Source organism: Cupressus sempervirens, chromosome 8 (assembly GCF_028749045.1).
Source record: "Cupressus sempervirens isolate cs-2001-9-10 chromosome 8, ASM2874904v1, whole genome shotgun sequence".
NCBI classification, from domain to species: domain Eukaryota; kingdom Viridiplantae; phylum Streptophyta; class Pinopsida; order Cupressales; family Cupressaceae; genus Cupressus; species Cupressus sempervirens.
In genome coordinates, this window is record NC_143125.1 from 39,350,732 (window position 1) to 39,371,362 (window position 20,631).

Sequence of the window (20,631 nt, forward strand, 5' to 3'; positions counted from 1 at the left end):
TTGACTATGGTGTGTACCCTTCTTGTTATTTTGTCCATTGTGCCACAAGTGACATGGCATTATTGTAGTCCTCCTAGACATGCATAGATACCAAAGGTAAAACGACAGGCTATAAGTTTAGAAGATTTTCCTTCTAACATCAACCAGGTTTATTCCTTCTTGTAGAATAGCTACTCCTCTCTTGAGGATGAGGATGATATGGAAGAATTTTCATGAATTTTTTATCATGGAATGTTTGAGGTCTCACAGACCTCTCTAGATAGTACTATGTCTAGGACACCTACCATACACTTGCTAATTTAGATTTTCTCTATCTACAAGAAGTTAAGATTTCAGGTTTCATACTCTCTTCTGCATGTCATGTCATTTAGTAGGATGGCATTATGTTTTCTCCTCAACATGAAGCTAGTAGAGGTGGTGTAGTTACTCTCTTGTCACCTCGTTTTCATTCTACTATTATCTCGCATAATTTTGACCCCAGGCATAGAATTATTTGGCTCCTTCTTTCCATCAACAATCATTCTTTTGGAGTCATTAATGTTTATGCTTCCAATGATGATGTGGAAAGATCATAGATGTGGGACTGGTTAGTTGACAACTTGCCTCCAGCTACTTTGGGTTATGTGTGGTGACTTCAATATGGTTAAAGTGGCCTCTGACAAGGACGACATTCTGCCCTTTCATTGGATAGCTAGGGAAAGGGAAGCTTGGTACTACATGCACAATAAATTGGGTGTTTATGATCCCAATATCAACTACTGCCAAGATATGTTGAAATTAACAAGTAGGAAGATTTATTTCTGAGCGGGGGGGGGGAGTGAATCAACAGTAACTCACTTCAACCCTCTTAAATTCTTTTAACTAAAACCATTCACATGCATCCAATCTATCTAATGAACTTGAAAGTAAAGACATGCATGAAAATAGAAAACACACAAATTTGGTAACCTAGAAACCCTCCAAAATGAGAAGGTAAAAGTGGGGTGGGGATGACACCCAAAAAATATCACTACAACAATGTGTAACTATTCAAGGTTATAATGTTTGACCACTTCCAATGGTCTACCTTGTGAAAGGCCTATCTTGTTAAAGAGTTTTACACTCTATCAAAAGTGACCTGGTTAAAGGATTTCACTACCTCGCTAAAAGTAGGCCTGATTAAAGGAATTTTGTACATTCACTCGGAATGCCACCCTATTAAAGGATTTACAATTGGCTACTAGGCCAACCTAAATCCATAGGATTTCTATATCTAATACAATTGCTAGAGAGTATTAGAATTTTTTTGACCTGATTTCTTTGCAATCTTCAATAGCTAATTCTAGATCCTTGTTCTACTCTGTCACTCTGATCCTTGCTTGATCTGATAAGTCACTCTATGATGTTCTGATACTCTATTCTTTCAACAACTAGATTCTACAATGCTGCTTTGTTTGAAATGTCCCTTTACTGATTTTGTATGATATTTCCAACCTCTAATCAGATTCTCAAGATCAAACAACTAATATCACAAAGATCCACCAAATTTCTCAAGAAACCCCAAATCGGGTATGCTGAAAATAGTGCCAAAAGCTTCACAACTTCACAAATTATTAATAAATCTTAAAATGGACATTTTTACAAAAATTTCAGTAGTATAACAGCCTACAAAGTGACATTTCTAGATCCATATAGCCTTTACACAACAGTTCACAAATGTAGGACCAAAACTATGCTCATCGGGCTCCCAAAATTAACACAAAAATGCCCGGAAACACCACAAAAACACTAATAATCTATCTCAAAAGTTTAATCACATCCAAATACATATATTCAGCTCTATTTTAACACCTTAAATTCTGAAATACAGTAGCAACCCAAACTGATATGAAATACTCAACCGAAAACACCAAACTCATACAAAAAACACACCCGAAAACCCACAAATCTGCACTGTTCAGCACAAAGGCAAACTCTGTATGAGCATGAACATGGAATGGCTTCAAACTCCCATCCTTAGCCTTCCTAGAAACCTGCAAACTCCCATTCTTGGGTCTCCCTGGAAACCTGCAAACTCTCGTTCTTGGGTCTCCTTCTCCACAAGTTTGGCAGCCTCTGAAGAATAACAAAGAATGAGCAAAAATCAAGTTCTTGAATCAGCCCAAAATGCCTCCAAACCCCTTAAAAGAGGGCATAACTATAATTCACATCCAAGAGAGGTTAATGAAACATATTTTAATAATAATTTTCATTTATCAATCCAACGGTTTCCAAAGATTAACTCCCTTTTTCTGAAACTTCACTTTCTTGGGCCTGCCTGCCTTAGCAAAGATTATTATTTTTTAATTATTTGAAAAGGGGACATGACAAGTCCTCCCCTCCCAAACATTGCTTTTCCTCAAGCAATGGCTGAACAATAAATCAATCAATCCACCTGGATCCCAAATGTAGTCATGAACTATACTACTACCAATTAACACAGGCTCCCGCAATATCCTCTACAATATGACCAAGAGGAATCCATAATCAAACTGAAAATTATAGCTCAACCAATCTCCAAAATCACCACTACCACAGTCAAAAACCCATGACATAAAAACTCTTAGAACATCAAAACCCAAGTAAAGTGGACAAATCAAACTACCAACACAGTAAATACCATCAATGCATCCCATTGGCCTATACAAAATGTACAATCCAACTCTGCAACAATGGTGAATGCTCTCAAATGAAACTGTACCAAGTATGGAGAATCCAAACACTGTACAACTCCTACAGTCAACACAACTCTGCAAATCACCGGCCACTATCTCATAACCATAACTCCCATGCACTGCTGCTGGTGAAAAGACATTACAAGATAAAGAGTAAGAAATGGAATCCAAACCAAATTTTCCTGCCATCAACTCCTCAAAACAAGGATAAAATGCTAACTGATGTACATACCCTGAAATATAATATTGATTAAAAAAACCAACCTCAGTCAACAGCTCACCATGAACAAGTGATACAATCGATTGTGACTGATCACTAGCTAAGTTAGGAGATGTCATAGCCAAAGGAGTAGAATCAATAACAACACCCACTGAAGCATCACTCCCAAAATCCTTCTCTAAGTCACATATTATCAAGCTGTCAACTGTAGAACCTATCACCATGTCATGCCCATCACAACTCTCATCTTGAGGCATCAAATTGTCCCATAACTGATGATAAGCACTAGGAACCAAAGTACATCTCTATCTAATCATCTCATCAACATGGTCATCAAAGGTAAATTGATGAGCATACCTCACAGTGTAATGCCGATAGAATTTGCCAATCTCAGTCAGTGGCTCAGACTGTAATCTAGATGAAACTAACTACAATTGATCATTAACCATGTTGGAACTGACTACTACCTCTGAAGATATCACCAAGGGAGTAGTATTACTAGCAAGAACCATGCCAACTGCCGACTCAGCAACATCACACGTGATCTTTGATACATCTCTAGTCTCCGTGCCATCAGTACTATAGGCCACCCCCATGTCAGGCATACCAAAAAAATCTACTACAACACCCAACTCAACTAAACCTGACTCTAGTGGGAATGAACCTGATATGCCAATGTTAGTATCAAGGATGGATGCATCCCCATCTCCACTGTCTCTAACAATCTCGGCCATGGACATCCTCGGATCACCAAACACCATAGCTTGTGATTGGGTATAGAATTAGGTAAAGATTGTAGTCACTCTAACTCCATGGTCACCTTAGCCAAATGAAACTATGACTCCTTGAAAGCCAACTGTGTACTCTCAAGAATCTCAGAAGTCACCTCAAGCTGCTCAGTAAGCTCACTCACCTCATCTTCCTTGGCCAACAATGCATCATATGCTATACTGCCCCACTCCATAAGATAATCTCTGTCGGCTACCAACTGCATATAATTCTATCTCAGAATCTGAATAGCCTCCCATAAAGAGTGGATCTCTATAAAGGAAAGATAACTGCCTTCCTGCTCATCACTAGTAGGAGAACCCCATCCATAAACTGCTAACAACTAACAAGTGGCATCGAAATGCTGGAAAGTGATAGCGATGTCTCGGTCACTAACTCTCAACTGATTAGACACATGATGGCACTATCTTGACTATCTCCTACAAACCTCCTCTGATGCACTGGCTAAAGGAGTATCCTCAAAGTTACTAGTCTCTAGAGTATTACCATCCATGTCTTGTGAATCAACTCTAAAGCTCATATCAACATACGGAGTATCAAAAACTGTAGCACTGATGTCCAACTCCTCTGTACCCAAAGAAACTAAGTCTTCAAAACTACCCACTACATCCTCCTGGATTTCATCAATGCCAATATGATCTTGGGAATCATCTGTACACATTGCCAAATATGAAAGATCATCAACACATTCCAGCAAGTATGGCTGACTGGATATATGAACAAAGCCCAACACTGGTGTATAAAAACTAATACCAACATCGGACAAGCTGCTAGCACAAGAAAAGACAACACCATGCAATTTGCTAATCAAATCCATGATAGCACCCAAACAAACACTACTACCAAAAAGTGTTAAAGATCTCCTGTCAACTGAATCCCAAATGCCAACATAACAATCTTGAGTCCATATCTGTAAACTAGAATTAGCTGGTAACTCAAGCAAAATCCTCACTTGAGTAATATGACCAATACCAACTAACTCCACATACCTATCATGATGAGATAATGAAGTCGCAATACTATCTTTGTTCACTTTCGGCTAGCTAGACAATTCATGTGAAGTACTACCAACCTCAACCTCATGTGACGAAGCATCTAACTGTGCCTGGTACTCTTTCTCAGAAAAGTCATGAATGCTCAATGTCTGGTTGTCTCTACCAGGTATCTCACCATCCTGCACAACAACATCCTCATAATCATCATCTGAACCTACTACACTGTAGTCACTGCCTGTTGTAACTATACCATCCTGAATACCTGTGGCATCACCCTTTGACAACCTGTAAAAAATTGTCTCAATTTGAGTATCAAGTTGACCGTTACTATCAATCTGTGTAATATCCTTTCCCACCACCTCCTGTGGCAAAGTAGAATCTGAGACCTCTACCTGGCTATTAGCTAGTTTCTCAAAATCCTCATGCAAGTTCTTGGGAATTGTGTTATCTGTCCTGTGAGAAAATCTGCCAAATAGAAATCCAGTCAACTTATCCACCTTAGTTGGGTCAGACAACATGTCATTCATTATACAGTGGTGCTCAACCAACTGTTCAAATATGTCATGGCTTATTTTCATAAGTTTATCTTGAATGTCTAAATAACCATCCTTTCTACTATTTTGACTCTAGATATCAATTGTCCAAGATCGTGTCCTCTGAGACTCTGTACTATACCTATCCATTCTGGATAAAGTAGAGTGTAACCCCAATAGGATATAACTTCTTCAAACACCAAGAACTAACATGCAAATTATTAGAAGTAGCATGCAACCATAGATTTTGACATGCAATTGATTAGAAGCAACATGCAACCACCAAATTCACCAAGAACTAACATGCAAATGATTAGAAGTAGCATGCAACCATAAATTTTGACATGCAGCTAATTAGAAGCAACATGCAATCATAAATTATGACATGCAAGATCTGAGTAGTTGTTAAAACTAACATGCAAGATCTGGGTAGTTGTCCAAACTGACATGCAAAATCTGGGTAGTTGTCAAAACTGACATGCAAGATCTGGGTAGTTATCAAAACTGGCATACAAACTTCTACAACCACCAAATTCACTAAGAACTAACATGTAAATGATTAGAAGTAGCATGCAACCATAAATTTTGACATGCAGCTGATTAGAAGCAACATGCAACCATAAATTATGACATGCAAGATTTGGGTAGTTCTCAAAACTGACATGCAAACTTCTACAAACCCTCAAGCTGGCAAGATCATGGCTCTGATACCACTGAAATGTCCCTTTACTGATTTTTTATGATATTTCCAACCTCTAATCAGATTCTCAAGATCAAACAACTAATATCACAAAGATCCACCAAATTTCTCAAGAAACCCCAAATTGGGTATGCTGAAAATAGTGCCAAAAACTTCACAACTTCACAAATTATTAATAAATCTGAAAATGGACATTTTTATAGAAATTTCAGCAGCATAACAGCCTACAAATTGATATTTCCAGATCTGTATAGCCTTTACACAACAGTTCACAAATGTAGGACCAAAACTATGCTCATCGGGCTCCCGAAATTAACACAAAAATGCTCGAAAACACCACAAAAACACTAATAATCTATCTTAGAAGTTTAATCACGTCCCAATACATATATTTAGTTCTATTTTAACACCTTAAAGTCTGAAATAGAGTAGAAGCCCAAACTGATATGAAATATTCAACTGAAAACACCAAACTCTTACAAAAAACACACCCGAAAACTCACAAAATTATTCAGCACAAAGGCAAACTCTGTATGAGCATGCACATGGAATGGCTTCAAACTCCCATCCTTAGCCTTCCTAGAAACTTGCAAACTCCCATTCTTTGGTCTCCCTGGAAACCTACAAATTCTCGTTCTTTGGTCTCCTTCTCCACAGATTTGGCAGCCTCTGAAGAATAACAAAGAATGAGCAAAAATCAAGTTCTCGAATCAGCCCAAAATGCCTCCAAACCCCTTAAAAGAGGGAATAACCATAACTCACGTCCAAGAATGGTTAATGAAACATATTTTAATAATAATTTTCATTTATTAGTCCAACGATTTCCAAAGATTAACTCCCTTTTTCTGAAACTTCACTTTCTTGGGCCTGCGTGCCTTAGCAAAGATTATTATTTTTTAATTATTTGAAAAGGGGACATGACATTGTTCTTCACTAAGTCTCTAACCCTTCTGGATTTTGTTATAGTTCACCCATACACTTCTCTGATCCTTGCATTCAATGGGGTTTTGTCCTCCTTTTAAATATTTTGAAAACTTAGGATTAGGTATGAAGCTAAGATCAATATTAAATCTTCATTTCCTACTCATTCCTTGCACTTTTCTTATTGGTTAGGTAATGTGAAAGATTCATTTTTACCTTCAAGATCCTTTCAGATTCATCCCATGTTGGCTCCAAAAATGGTTTATATCTGAGTTTGTGAAGGCATAAAATCATATGCTAATTTCTGTGTTACTCGACACATACTAGTTGTTGATGCTCAGCACATATAGAAAAACTGGCTCACTCGGCTCCTGTAGCAATTCTATTTCACTCAACTTCTATACTAACTCATCACCTATACTTTGCTCAACACTTGAACTTCACTTGACACCTAAATATTTCTTGGCACCTGAAGTATTCTCTGGCTTGGCATACATTGTAGCTTGACTTCTGTATTATACTTGGCATTAACTTGAGAATTTTGTTAAGTGTGTTGACACTCAATTGTCAAAACCAATCTAAGACTAACAATCTCCCCCTTTGACATGAGTGACAAAAATAATTAACTCAAGATCTTGTAACTCCCCTTGAGCTAATGTGTAATTACCATTCCTGTAACCAAAATTCTTGTGTTGAATATGTCTCATACTGATATATCTGATACTCTTTGTCTTATCTGCCTTTTTCTATGCCTTTTTCTGAATCCTGTTATCTGTATCTATTCCCTTTTCACATCTCCTTGCAATTTTGAATTCTTTTGGCTTTATTACTTCCTCAAAAATGTGAATATGAATATCTCCCTCTTTGAATATTCTTTATTGCTTCCATCAAAGAATAATGAATTATACTCCCTCTTTTATTAGATGCAATAAATAATGAATGAATATTCTTATTCTCCCCCTTTTTGAGACTTATGTGAAAGGGTCCTAAGGATGAATAGAATACCTTGCCAAAAATGTTTTATTTACCTCCATAATCATCTTGAGAGATGTATCCCAATTGTCTAAAGCTATCTCCGATGACTTATGCTAGATGGTTGTCTCTGTTGCAAGATGAACAAGGCCTTCTAAAGTAGAAAGATTTGGGTCTTTCTTTGGTACATTTTCTACATATTCTTGCTCCTTATGAAGTACTTCTAGATGTGGAGTTATGGAGGGTTGAACCTGCATCAGTTCTGCCTTAATATTGGCTTCCTCTGCTGTCAACATAGCTAATTCTTTCTATGTGTGAAGCATTGCTGAAAAATGCTTCTCACTCTGAGCTGGATCTTTTGGCAGTTGAGTGCTAGAAATCTTTAGATTTCACTCCAATCTTAGTATCCTTTGGCTTGTTTCCTATGTGAAATATCAGGAATCACACAACTTTGTGTACAATGAGAATACATTCTCAAGTACCTTTTTCACCTTTTCAATTTTGTTCACCAATTAAACTTGTGAAAGTGTTATTTCACTTGATATGTTCTCATTCACTTTCATCTAAAATTTCTTTTCTAACTATTTTTAACATTGGTTTCTAGGTCCTCATTTTGTACCTAGTCCACAATATTGGATAGTTGCTCCATTATGGGTTGAGTTTCATTAGGTACTTGCAAGCTAAATGCATGAAGAAATATCTCCTTGATCTCTGCCAATGCTTGCTTCTGCCTATACTCATTTCTGAGTATCTCTTGTCTCTTCCTCCTTTCAAGTGCCTCTTGCACTTCATTTATCTTTTGCAAATTCATGGTTCTTGAGTCATACCTTGGTATGACTATTTCTTCATCAAGTGCAAGGTCTCCATAGTGAAGTACCCTTGCAACCTTGGTAGTGCTCAAGCCCAGTGCTGAAATTTGCAATGGTACTGCATCAGTGCTCAGCTTCTTCTAAGAAGTCCTTGAGGTAGGAAAGTTTACCAATGTTTGTATTGTCTCCTACTCCTTAGGGATTTTCTCCACTTCATTCTCCTCTCCTCTACTACCTTGATCAATGATAACAATTTGTGGAGGTGCACCTTGGGTTTGTCCTGCAAGAATATCTTGTCCTATTTGTTCCTTTGTTTACTCCTTAGTAGTTTTTGTCACTCTAACTGTAGAGTCAACCTTAGTAGTTTTGTCCTGTTCTTCTTGCTCTTTAAATTGCTCTGCTGTAGCTATGGGAGGTTGTGTAGATTGTTCTTGTGTGATTTCTTTCTCCCCTTTTATTTCTACTAAAACTTTTTGTAACTCATTAACATTCACCAATATTGGATTTGTGCAAAGTTTTGCCTGTAAAGTTGATTGGTGAAGGATCTTCTTGAGATCCTCTATAGTTAAAGGATTGATGTTCTAAGGTGAAGTGTTAGGAACATCCTATACAGTCACTATATTTTCATTTGTTTTATGTGGAGGGCTTGGTGGTGGTAGTTGGGTGTCTTAGACACTCTGTTCAGTCTGTTGCTCTTCACCTGTTGGCTCTTCACCATGTGTCTCCACTATCTATTTTGTTGGCTCTTTTTCTCCTTCATTTTATTCTTATTCTCTTTCTTCCTCTTTGTCATTCTCTTCTTCTTCTTCATCATTCCTACTCTCAAATGGATCTTCATGTCCTTCCATTTCATTTGTCAAACCATTGATCAATTTCCACATTTATGTGGATTTTTGGACAACATCTTCAATTTGATTTTGCAAAATAATAAAGGCTCTGTATTTGGGTGCAAATTTGCTCCTATGCTTCTTATTAGCCTTTATTATTTGACCCTTGGTGAGGTTTAGCATTGCATGAGCCAATGTAGACTCTCTTATTTCTTTCTCCATTTTAAGACAGTAATGCCACTTATTCTCAGCCAATGAACTTAGCTCCTTAGGCATTGAAGTGTCTATTCAAGTGGGGTAGTGTTGAACTGAGCCATCATAGTGTAGATGGATTCTTCAACTATTCTTTGTTGTTCTTTTAACAACTTATTGAATTCTATGATCTTTAGACTAAACAAATCTACATTATCTCTTATATTATTGCAAATATTTTCTAATTTAGATGTGGTGGAGCAGCTTACCAATCTAAATTGTTCTTCATCATACTCTGTTCTCTCCTCATCTGATTTTGGAAGTGAAACATACTTCCTCCTCTTTTTCTACTCAACAGGTTCTACTTGTTCTATTGCCTTTTTTTTTACCTACTCCTTTGCCCCTTGTGTAGTAGCCTTGGTGTCAACCCTTGTAGTTGGTTTGCCTAGGCTTGGCTTTGCAGGTTTCTTCTTCTTCCCTTTGGGTTGGGAAAGTAGTTGCTTCTGTGCTTTTATTTTCTATGGCTTGGCCTTTGGAGCTTCTTTCTTGGCACCTTCCTCTTCATCTACATCTTCTCCCATGCCTTGGGTTAGGGAAAGTGGCCCTTGATCTTGCTCCTCTTCATCTCCCTCAGCATCTTCTCCTTCTTCTTCTGCTTCCTTTGTAGTGCCTTCTCCAAATTTGGCTTTGAGCTTCTTTACAAGCTTGTCTTTCTTCTTCAATGTGGAGGTAGTCTTCATCTCTATATCCACTTTGGATCTCACCACATCATAGGTTCCAAAATGTGGTGCATCCTTATCAATTTCTTCTACTAAAAAAGTACTTATTGTAGATGATGCTTCATCTATGTTAATCTCATATCCAAGAGGTCTCAACCATCTCACTCTTGGTATGGCCACTTATATGTATGTGAAATCAATATCTAAAAGAAAACATACATCAAATACATGTTTTTCTACCAAAGAAACTAGAATTTTGAGCCTCTACTTCATTGACTTCTTAAAGTCTTCAAAATAGCTAGTCATCAAGGTCTCAAAGTTAGCTCCCATTTTCTCTATGTATTAATTTACTTGAGCTATGATTCACCTATCATTCTTCCATGCTACTTTACCAGAAGAAGGGAATTTATTTTGTACATAAAACAAAATGCATATCAAAATTGCACCAAATTTGCATTGGGCTCCCTTTTTTCTTTTGATGGCTGCTAGATTTTTATTGATTTGTTGTAGTTGCAGTTCTGCAAGATCATATGTATGATCCTTCTTCACCAACTTATATCCTACATCCATTTCTATACATAACACATTGTTGAGTCTACTAGATTAATAGAATTTGTGTGCAATGACCCTAATAGCAAAGTCAACTAGGGGGTTTTGGATGGTGGCAATTGTCATCCCTCTTTTATTCCATTTTGCATCTATGTTCTTCTCAATTGTCTCCTTAGAGTCACTTGTAAGGGTTGCTTAACCTCTTGGGACACTAATTGAAGTTCAAATGTATCCTTCTCCTGAGCTTTTCTTGAGCTAGATGCCATTTTTCACAAAATAGGGTTTCAACATAATGAAAACATGAAAATGCATAGCTTGGCACAGTCCTAAATACCTTATAATCGATGGAATCATGCTTGAATGTTGTTGGAATCTTCATATACACTAGATTCTTCACCTTGGATTTTCTCTTCACTATTTCTTGTCTTCACTTTGCTTTCTTGATGAAGAAAAATGAATGAAAATACAATATTATACCCTATTTTCATTTCATTTAATGCTCAATATGTTTACAATTGTCCACTTGGCTTTTGAGAAATTCTACATTACTTGGCTTCCATTGCCTTTCCACCACCCAACTTCCTCTACCAACTCAACTTCTATAGTCTTAACAATCAACTCAGCTTGTATTGGATTTTACTTAGCTTCTAAGGACAACTCGACAACACTAGTGAAATCTTTAATTTGCATCTTTGTTCATGCTGATCTCTTCTTTTTTGGTACTTTCTTTACTAGGAACTAATGCATGATGAAACTTTGTAAATCAATCCCTTATGCCTTCTCTTGCTTAGTTGGATGAGATGTGACCACTTGACCAGCTAGGTGAAGTAATCCCTTCATTTGATATGTTACTCCCATCTTTCTTCTTCCATGTCTTGTTCATTTCTCCTTTGATGTGTTTAGCATCTATCTTCTCTTTACCTTTGTCATTCTTTGAGTTGGGTTCCTTTGAATTTGTTGGAAAATTCTTTCTAATATGACCAGTCTTCAAGCAACTAAAACATGTGGTTTTCTCAACCATCTACTGTAATTCCCTCTGAAATGTGTTCTTTTGCAATTTTTAGGAATGTGTCCATATTCCTGATAGTAATGGCAGCTATACCTAGTGTTGTAGTCCCAATTGTAGTGATGACCATGGCTATCTTCCTTTGTTGCCTTATTTGGTGTCCACATAGGCTTTTATTTTCCCTCAAATGCTCTATGTCCATACTTCTTGCAATTGTAGTAATGACCTTCAAATTTTGGTATTATGATAGTCCTAGTCCTGCAATTATGTTCTTGATGTAACTTGCATTCTTAGGCTTATCATGCTAATGGGCATTCTTGCTCCTACATACATTAGAGGTATGTCCCTTTTTACCATAGAAAATAAAAGTAGGTTTAGTGTTCTTACCTTTGTTACTCCTTTCTTCTGTAGTTTTGGAGGACCCTCCTTGTTGAATGCTGATGTAACCTAGTCCTAAAGTATCATTATTGACCCTTGGTGATTTCAGTAGCTACTTAAAGTACTTGATGGCCTCATTGGGTTTGTTGAAGCTTTCTGCAATTTCCTTCTCTCTTTTCAGATCATTTTTTAGTTGTTCATTTTGCATCTTCAATGTAGAGATTTCAATGTGCTTGACATTCAGTTCATGATGTGCATTCATCATTTGACTTAGGGTGTCCAGCTGGATGTTTGAGATTCTTGCCAGTTCAATTGACTTTTCTTCTAGTGTTTTGGTAAGGTTTATCTTGTCTTCTTCTAGCATAGCCTTGTCTTCAACAACCCTTTTCTTTTGTTCAGTTATTTCACAAAGCATCATGGCTTGTGATTCTTGTTCAAGCTTGAGTATCTTGATTTCTTCTGCTTGAGCTCTATTCTTCTCCATCAGATCTTCTATTGCTGCATCAAACTCTTTAGAATCTCCATTTGAAAATAGATTTGAGGTGTCAATCTCCTTGTACTGTGTGTCATTTTTAGCTATGGCAATCTATTTTCTTCTTTTTGAGGATTTCCTCAGTTTTCCTCTAGCTTCTTCCAAATTATGTAAAGCAAGTTGTATGTCAATTGCCAGATTCTCTATGATCTTCCCAAGTTTGTAGACTTCCATTTCCAAATATTTTCTCCAAGCTGTAAGGATCCTTCTTGTGAGAACTAGGCTCTGATACCAATTGTTGGAATTAACAAGTAGGAAGATTTACTTTTGAGGGGAGGGGGTGTGAATCAGAAGTAAATCACTTTAACCCTTTTAAATTCTTTTAACTAAAACCATTCACATGCATTAAATCTATCTAATGAACTTGAAAGTAAATTCATGCATGAAAATAGACAACACACAAATTTGGTAACCTAGAAACCCTCCAAAATGAGAAGGTAAAACTAGGGTGGGGATGACACCTACAAAATATCACTACAGCTGTTCAAGGTTACAATGTTTGACCACTTCCAATGGTCTACCCTGTGAAAGGCTTGTCCTATTAAAGACTTTTACACTCTATCAAAAGTGACTTGGTCAAAGGATTTCACTACCTTGCTAAAAGTAGGCCTAGTTAAAGGACTTTTGTACATTCACTTGGAATGCCACCCTATTAAAGGATTTACAAATGGTTGCTAGGCCAACCTAAGTCTATAGAATTTCTATATCTAATAAAATTGCTACAAAGTATTAGAAAATCTTTGACCTAATAGCTTTGCAATCTTCAATTGCTGATTTCAGATCTTTGTTCTGCTCTGTCACTCTGATCCTTGCTTGATCTAATATGTCACTCTATGATATTCTGATACTTTGTTCTTTCAACAACTGGATTTTGCAATGCTTCTCTATTCTTCACTAAGTTTCTAACCCTTCTAAATTTCACTATAGTTCACCCATACACTTCTCTCATCCTCGCATTCAATGGAGTTTCATCCTCCTTTTAAAGATTTTGAACACTTAGGATTAGGTATGAATCAATGATCAATATTAAATCTTCATTTCCTACTCATTCCTTGCACTTTTCTTATTGGTTGCATGCCTTCTCCATTTTTCTTATTGGTTGCATGTTGATTGCATAGGTAATGTGAAAGATTCATTTTTACCTTCAAGATTCATCCCATGTCGGCTCCAAAAATGGTTTACATCTATGTTTGTGAAGACACAAACTCATATGCTGATTTTTTTGTTACTCAGCACATACTGGTTGTTGATGCTTGCCACATATAGAAAAATTGGCTCACTTAGCTCCTATAGCAATTATGTTTCACTCGGCTTCTATAGTGACTTGGCACCTATACTTTGCTTGGCACTTGAACTTCACTTGGCTCCTAAAGATTTCTCGGCACCTAAAGTATTCTTTGGCTCAACATACATTGTAGCTTGGCTTCTATATTATACTTGGCATTAACTTGAGAATTTGGTTAAGTGTGTTGACACTAAAATGTCAATACCAATCTGAGACTAATAGGATAGTGGGGTTTGGCACACTTGGTCCAATTTTCAAGATGGCACTGACCACATTTTAAAATGCCTCGATCATGCCATGATTACCACACAATCTTTTTTTCCCCTTTTCTAAGGATTATGATTTACCTGTCATTCCCCTACCCAATGTGACATTATTTGATGACTATCCCATTTATTTTGTCATTTCATGGAAAATAGCTATCCCAAAAAATTTCAAGTCATAGTTCTTCCTCAACACATCTGTGTTGATGCATGCTTCTACCATCACACATATCCTACATGTCTAGAATCTAGAGCCACGTCTGTATTCTTAGAATGGATGGATTCAATGTTGGAATGATGTCATTACTAGAACTACTCATTTTCTGTGCATCTATGGGAATCAGTTGGTAGTTTTCAGAAAGAGGTCCTATGAAGCCAATACTCTTGCACTCAAAAAAGCCTCTGAGGTTCTCACCCTTAATCTATTTGATGTGGATTTGCAAATTCAGCTTGCCAAGCTTCGCCATGACAAACAAGTTGTTGATAACTATGTCGCTCAAGGAGCCCAAATCAAAGCTCGTCTCCACTAGTTGGAGGTTGGAAATAAAGCTCTGAAGGATTTCTTCTAGACTCTTTGAGCCCATCATACCAATGTTGGGATTACAAAAATTAAACAAGGAACTGTTGTTCTTTCCAATCTCCTGACATCCTGCAAGCATTTGTTCATCACTATGAGAATTTTTTTGCTTCGTAGGGAAATTTGATTGCTCAAGAGGAAGCTCTCAAAAAGTGTACCTCTGTTACTCCAATCTGCCTAGTAGTTGAGCACCATTCTTTCTATGAGCAACTTCTTTCCCTTTGAGACCTTAAGGAGATAGTCTACCCCATGGCTGATGATATATCCCCTGGGTGCAATGGGTTTCCCTATGAATTTTACAAACACCTCTGGGAGTATATAGGTCCTGATCTACACAAAGTTTATCTTGAAGCCTATCATACTAAAATCTTAGGAGCCATTATAAATAAAGGAAATATCAAATTCATACCTAAAACTAGCGATCCAAAGGACATCTACAATTGGAGGCCCATTACCCTTATGAATGTGTCTTATAAGATTATTGCCAAGTCAATTTCTCTCAAAATTTGACACCTTCTACCTTTAATTGTGTGCCCTAAGAAAAATGGCTTTATTATGTCCAAATATATTCTTGACAACATTATTACTATCTAGGAAGGAATGGAGTGGGCTCGTAAGTCCAATCAGAAGGCTATTTTTCTAAAGATTGATTTTTCTTAAGCCTATGATTGCATTGAATGGCCCTTTATCTTTGCTATGCTCTAGGCTCTAGGTTTTGGTCCAAATTTTTTGTAGTCCGTGGAGATGCTCTTTGGTGATGCTAATGCTTGCATTACCATCAATAAGTCACAATCTAAGGCTTTTGGCCTTTCTCATTCAATCAGGCAAGGTTGTCCCTTGGCACCAGCACTTTATGTCCTTTTTGGTAAAGGATTTAGCTATTTGCTAGCTCATTTTGTGTCTTCTAGGCTAGTTTGTGGAATTTCCTCGCCTGAAGCATCTTCCTAGTTAGTCAATTGTCACTTTGTGGATGATTCCTTTCTCACTGTTTTGGAGGATGAAGAAAACATCAACAATGCCTTAAGTTACCTAGACACCTTCTGTCAAGACTTAGGATTTTCTATTCAATGGCATAAAATGCTTTGCTTTTAATAGTCATTCTTTCCAACTCTACCTTGGCTCAGCCAGTTTGAATGGAAATGGGTTACTCACGGTGAGATTTTCTACTTTCTTGGCATTCATTTTTCTTTCCACACTTCACTTGTTGAGCTTTGGAATGCTATGCTTGCCAAGATCACCAAGAAGCTTGATTATTGGCTTATGAAACTACTCTCCCTTGCTGGAAAATTCCAAATTTTCTCAAAGGTTCTTGCAGCTACTAATGTCTATTATTCTTCTTGTTTGGTTCCCTCCAAAGCCTCCTACTAGAAATTGGAAAGATTGCTAAGGAATTTTCTCTAGGCTTCTAGTTTCAATCATCATTGCTTTCATAGAGTTGCATGGGATTTTTGTTGTCTCAAAAAAGAGTTTGGTGGTCTTGGCCTATTTTCCACACAAAAACAAGACCTTGCTCTTTGTGCTATATTGATTATTTGTGCCATCACTAGAGATGAAGCCTGGAAGATTTTGGTTTGACATTGCGTATCCTCTAACTTTCCCATCAAGAGGCTTGCTTGGAAAGGGATTGGTTTCCACACCCTACTCATCATGCATGAGCCAATGATCATACAGGGCTTGTTTGTTATCAAGAGCATATGGAAGGACTAGGAAGCAATCAAGCCTTGGTTTCAATGGGTTGGTGATGAGTTTTGCAATGGCCTCTCCTTAAATCAATAAAACATTTGGTGGTCTCCCCGATTTTCCATTTAGGTTACTCCCCTTTCCAAGACTCAAGGTGCTAGTGCTCTGCATTTTTTCAAACAAGGCATCAAAACTCCCAGGGATCTCTTCTCGAGGGTTACCATGAGTTTTAGATCCTAGGAAGATATGCAAGTCCACTATCACATTATCCATTTAGATTGATAGAATTTTGACCTATTTCTCTCTTCAATTCTAGTTCACTTAATTCATAAAGTGGGTATTTAGTCTATTCAACCTTGGTGGCATGACTTGAAGTGGTTTCCTACCACTCCTTTTTCCAATTATAAGCTAAGTTTGGCTTATAGATGGCTTTTGCCCCATCTTCTGATGGTGGATACACTCAATCAGAGATGGCATTTGCAATCTTCTCTTTCTCAATGGAGAAAACACTTTGATACCATTTGGAGTGCTACTATAGAACCCAAGATTGACCATTTTGCTTGGTGTCTTGCCTTCCAAGGTCTTCCCCTAGGGATTTGCCTCAAGCATATTAGGGTTCTTGATCCTAGATGCCCTTTTTGTGGGCAACCAAAGTCTCTCATGCATATCTTACAATTTTGTAGGCATGCCCAAAATTATTGGTACTGGATTCATGGATTTTTCAAGCCATTCAGGCTTGAACCCTTTTCATAGCACATGGTTATTATGGGGGATTCCACTAGAATCTCTCAAAAATTCACCTAGATTTGGCATACCTTTAGGATGGAGATTTTGTTTACTCTATGGAAAGATAAGAATGCTATTCTTTTTATGTACAGTTTTCTAGATATTAATATTGCCATGTACACTAAGGAGTGCATTTGTAATAATGTAATTATGTAGATTTAGGTGCAAGCAAACAAAGTTTCCCTAGAGGTGGCTCACCTATAGGAGCTACTAAATCACTGAGGCAATGCCCCCTACACTATTCCTAGAGTTCCTCTAGATGCCTCAGCTGATACTTTTATGCCTCATGGCTACTATTAGCGATGTCATTCCTCAGGTCACCACTTGCACACCCCGCACTCCCAGGCTTCCCATCACCACTCTCCCAGTGGTGGCGATGGTGGATGGAGGTTTTACTCAACTTCCCTACCTTGTGGTGGCTCTAGTTGGTCCCAAGCTCCTCCTCCTAGTGCTTGATGAGTACTTTTTGAGAAATGGCCTCACCTAGATCCGGTGATTTGTCCTCCACAACCAGAGATAAAAGATGTGGAGGCTGCCACTGATCCTCTTGGTGCTACTGCTGATGATGGTTAGACTGTCCCCAACCTTCCCCCCAATCCCAAAGATGATTGGGGCTTTCATGATTATGATGAACCACCACCCTCGATTGGTACTACTTTGGTTGCCTAAGGTTGCTTTATATGTTTTATTTTTATTTTTATGAATAGTGTTTGATTTTGGCTGCGGCCATTTGAACTTATTCATGAGGTGATCTTGTACCCCCCAGCCCTTTTTTGTGAATTATAATCTTAATATATTCTTTATTAATAGAAAAGGACTATTCATCAAAAAAAAGTAAAGTAAATTTAAGATTTTTAAATTTAAAAGTATGAAGAGGTATTGATTGTTGAAAACTTGGTATCATTATTAATTTTCTAGTGAAAGCTCACAATATGTTTCCTCTAACTTGATTTAGAGTAGACCTTGAGTTCACTTCTATTAGACACATATTTAATGTGGGGAATAATTTCTTTATTGATAAGTCTAATCCAAATATTATTTTTAAAAAGTAGATATTATTAAGGAGTTATCAATCCATGCTCTTGAATAAAAGGAATTTTGTTTCATTTTTGTTATAAGCCACAACAAAACATAAAGTCAATGTATTTTAGTAATTTATATTTATTCAAGAAAGAGTTATTAGCCATAGTTTTGTAGGTTTTGTACATCATTTTATATGTAAATCTAAAGCCTCAATAAGTACCATTTTAGAACCTTTACATTTTACATTATCTAGTACTTGGAGGAATGCAATTCAATCATTCCATTATCCACTTTCTCTTAAGCAGAGACTATAAAATACATGTCTAGTATAAAATAGACCAAACATGTATTTTACTTCTTCTATTCTTTAGTCTATCTCTTAAGTGGATACTTAACTTGTATAGCATAAAACATATCAAAATCTAAAGGACTGAACTTTGTGCTATTTTAATTGTAAATAAATGTACAACATTATAAGATCAACAAAGGATCTAGTTAGTTTTTTTCTATTATTATTATTTAAATTATAAGAAAGTGGCATTAAAGATTTATCAATGAATACATATAATTTTATTAATTTATAAGTTCACATTTGATGAGATGGGCTACATTTGTAAAATCATCTTGGAAGTATCAAAATTAAATAAATTTATGATGTTGTGCATGATGGCATTAAAGTCAACAAGAGGATTGCACAAAATTTGAAGGAATCCATGACTAAATTTAAGTTGCTAGCTCTCTTGCTTACCATCAACAATGAATATGAAAAAAATATCCAACCACCAAATATTGATTCTCAAAGAGAGATCATTGTTATTTTTATCTAACAAACTTATTAGAAGTGCACATACACAAGTTCATGTATACTGATTGATGAGATAAAGTAGGAGGATCAAGTATTTCATAATGTTCAAAAGGGGAGGTTTTAGTGCCTAGTTTTTCATATGGGCTACATGGTGTTGAGAAGAACTCTTTAATGCCAAAATTTAAATTTGAAGGTGTATAGGTTTTAATTGAAAGGGAAGAACCAAGCTTCATTAGATAAAGATAAAGAATAATGTAGTAAATATTTCATATAATTTTGATTTATATGAATATTGACTTAAATGAAAAAGGTTAAAATAAACCACAAATAATATGTGCAGTTAGCTTACATATCTTTTCTTAAAGTGCTAAAATGACATTGAATAAAAATGAGCTTCCAAGGATTAGGTTTTTGAGCTCTATACATGGAAGATGGACTCACTCTAAGAAGCCAAAAACATTTGAATAGTTCTAAAAAAATTGAAGTGGAATTTAAGGAAATTTTGGAAAGGAAAATCCTTGTGAAAGAAGCCTTTTTTAATTCCTTCCTATAACCATGGTTGGCATACTACTTTGTCAAGATGGACTTTCATATTCAAATATTAAAGAGAAATTATATTCAATATTTTTCCAAACATTTTTATTAAGTCCTCAAAATCCTTGGCATTACAACATCCTTAAACTTAGAATTGACCATACTAGGATTCTTTTCAATTAGCTTTTGAAGTATATACCTAAAAATAATTTTTAAAAAGTGACAATTCACTAAATATTTTAAATGGGTATGTAAGAACAATCAAATCAATTATGTTAGAGTAATTAGATATTTTCTAATTAACTCTAGTCTACTTAAGCTAAACTTTAGGCATATAATAATTATTATTTTTATATTAATTATCATTATGCAACCTAGATTAGACATTTTTAGGGTTTTGATATCCTTTATAAGGATGATTTCTCTTTGTAATCATTGAGATTAATTCATTGTTGGTTATAGCAATCTACTTTATTGCTCATCAAGAATGTCTCATCTACGGATTTGGCAATTTTTGCCTCCATAGTTTTTTTCTTCTCTCTTTTGCAATAGGTGTTCATGCAGGTGATTCTTAAGAGCTATGGGGTTGAACTTTCATCAACTTCAACATGGTATCAGAGCTCCAAATCTTCATGTCCCTATTCTATTCTTGAGATATTTGGCATCAATTTCTAGATTTGAGCTTTCAATGGTTTTTATTTTTTATTGGATTTGAGGGTGTCACTAATTCTTGAGGAACTTTGAGAGAAAATAGACATCATCATTGAGCTTAGAGCACTCAAAAACCCCCCATTTCCATATAAAATACATCCAATTTGGATATTGTTGAAATCTAAGGCAAAC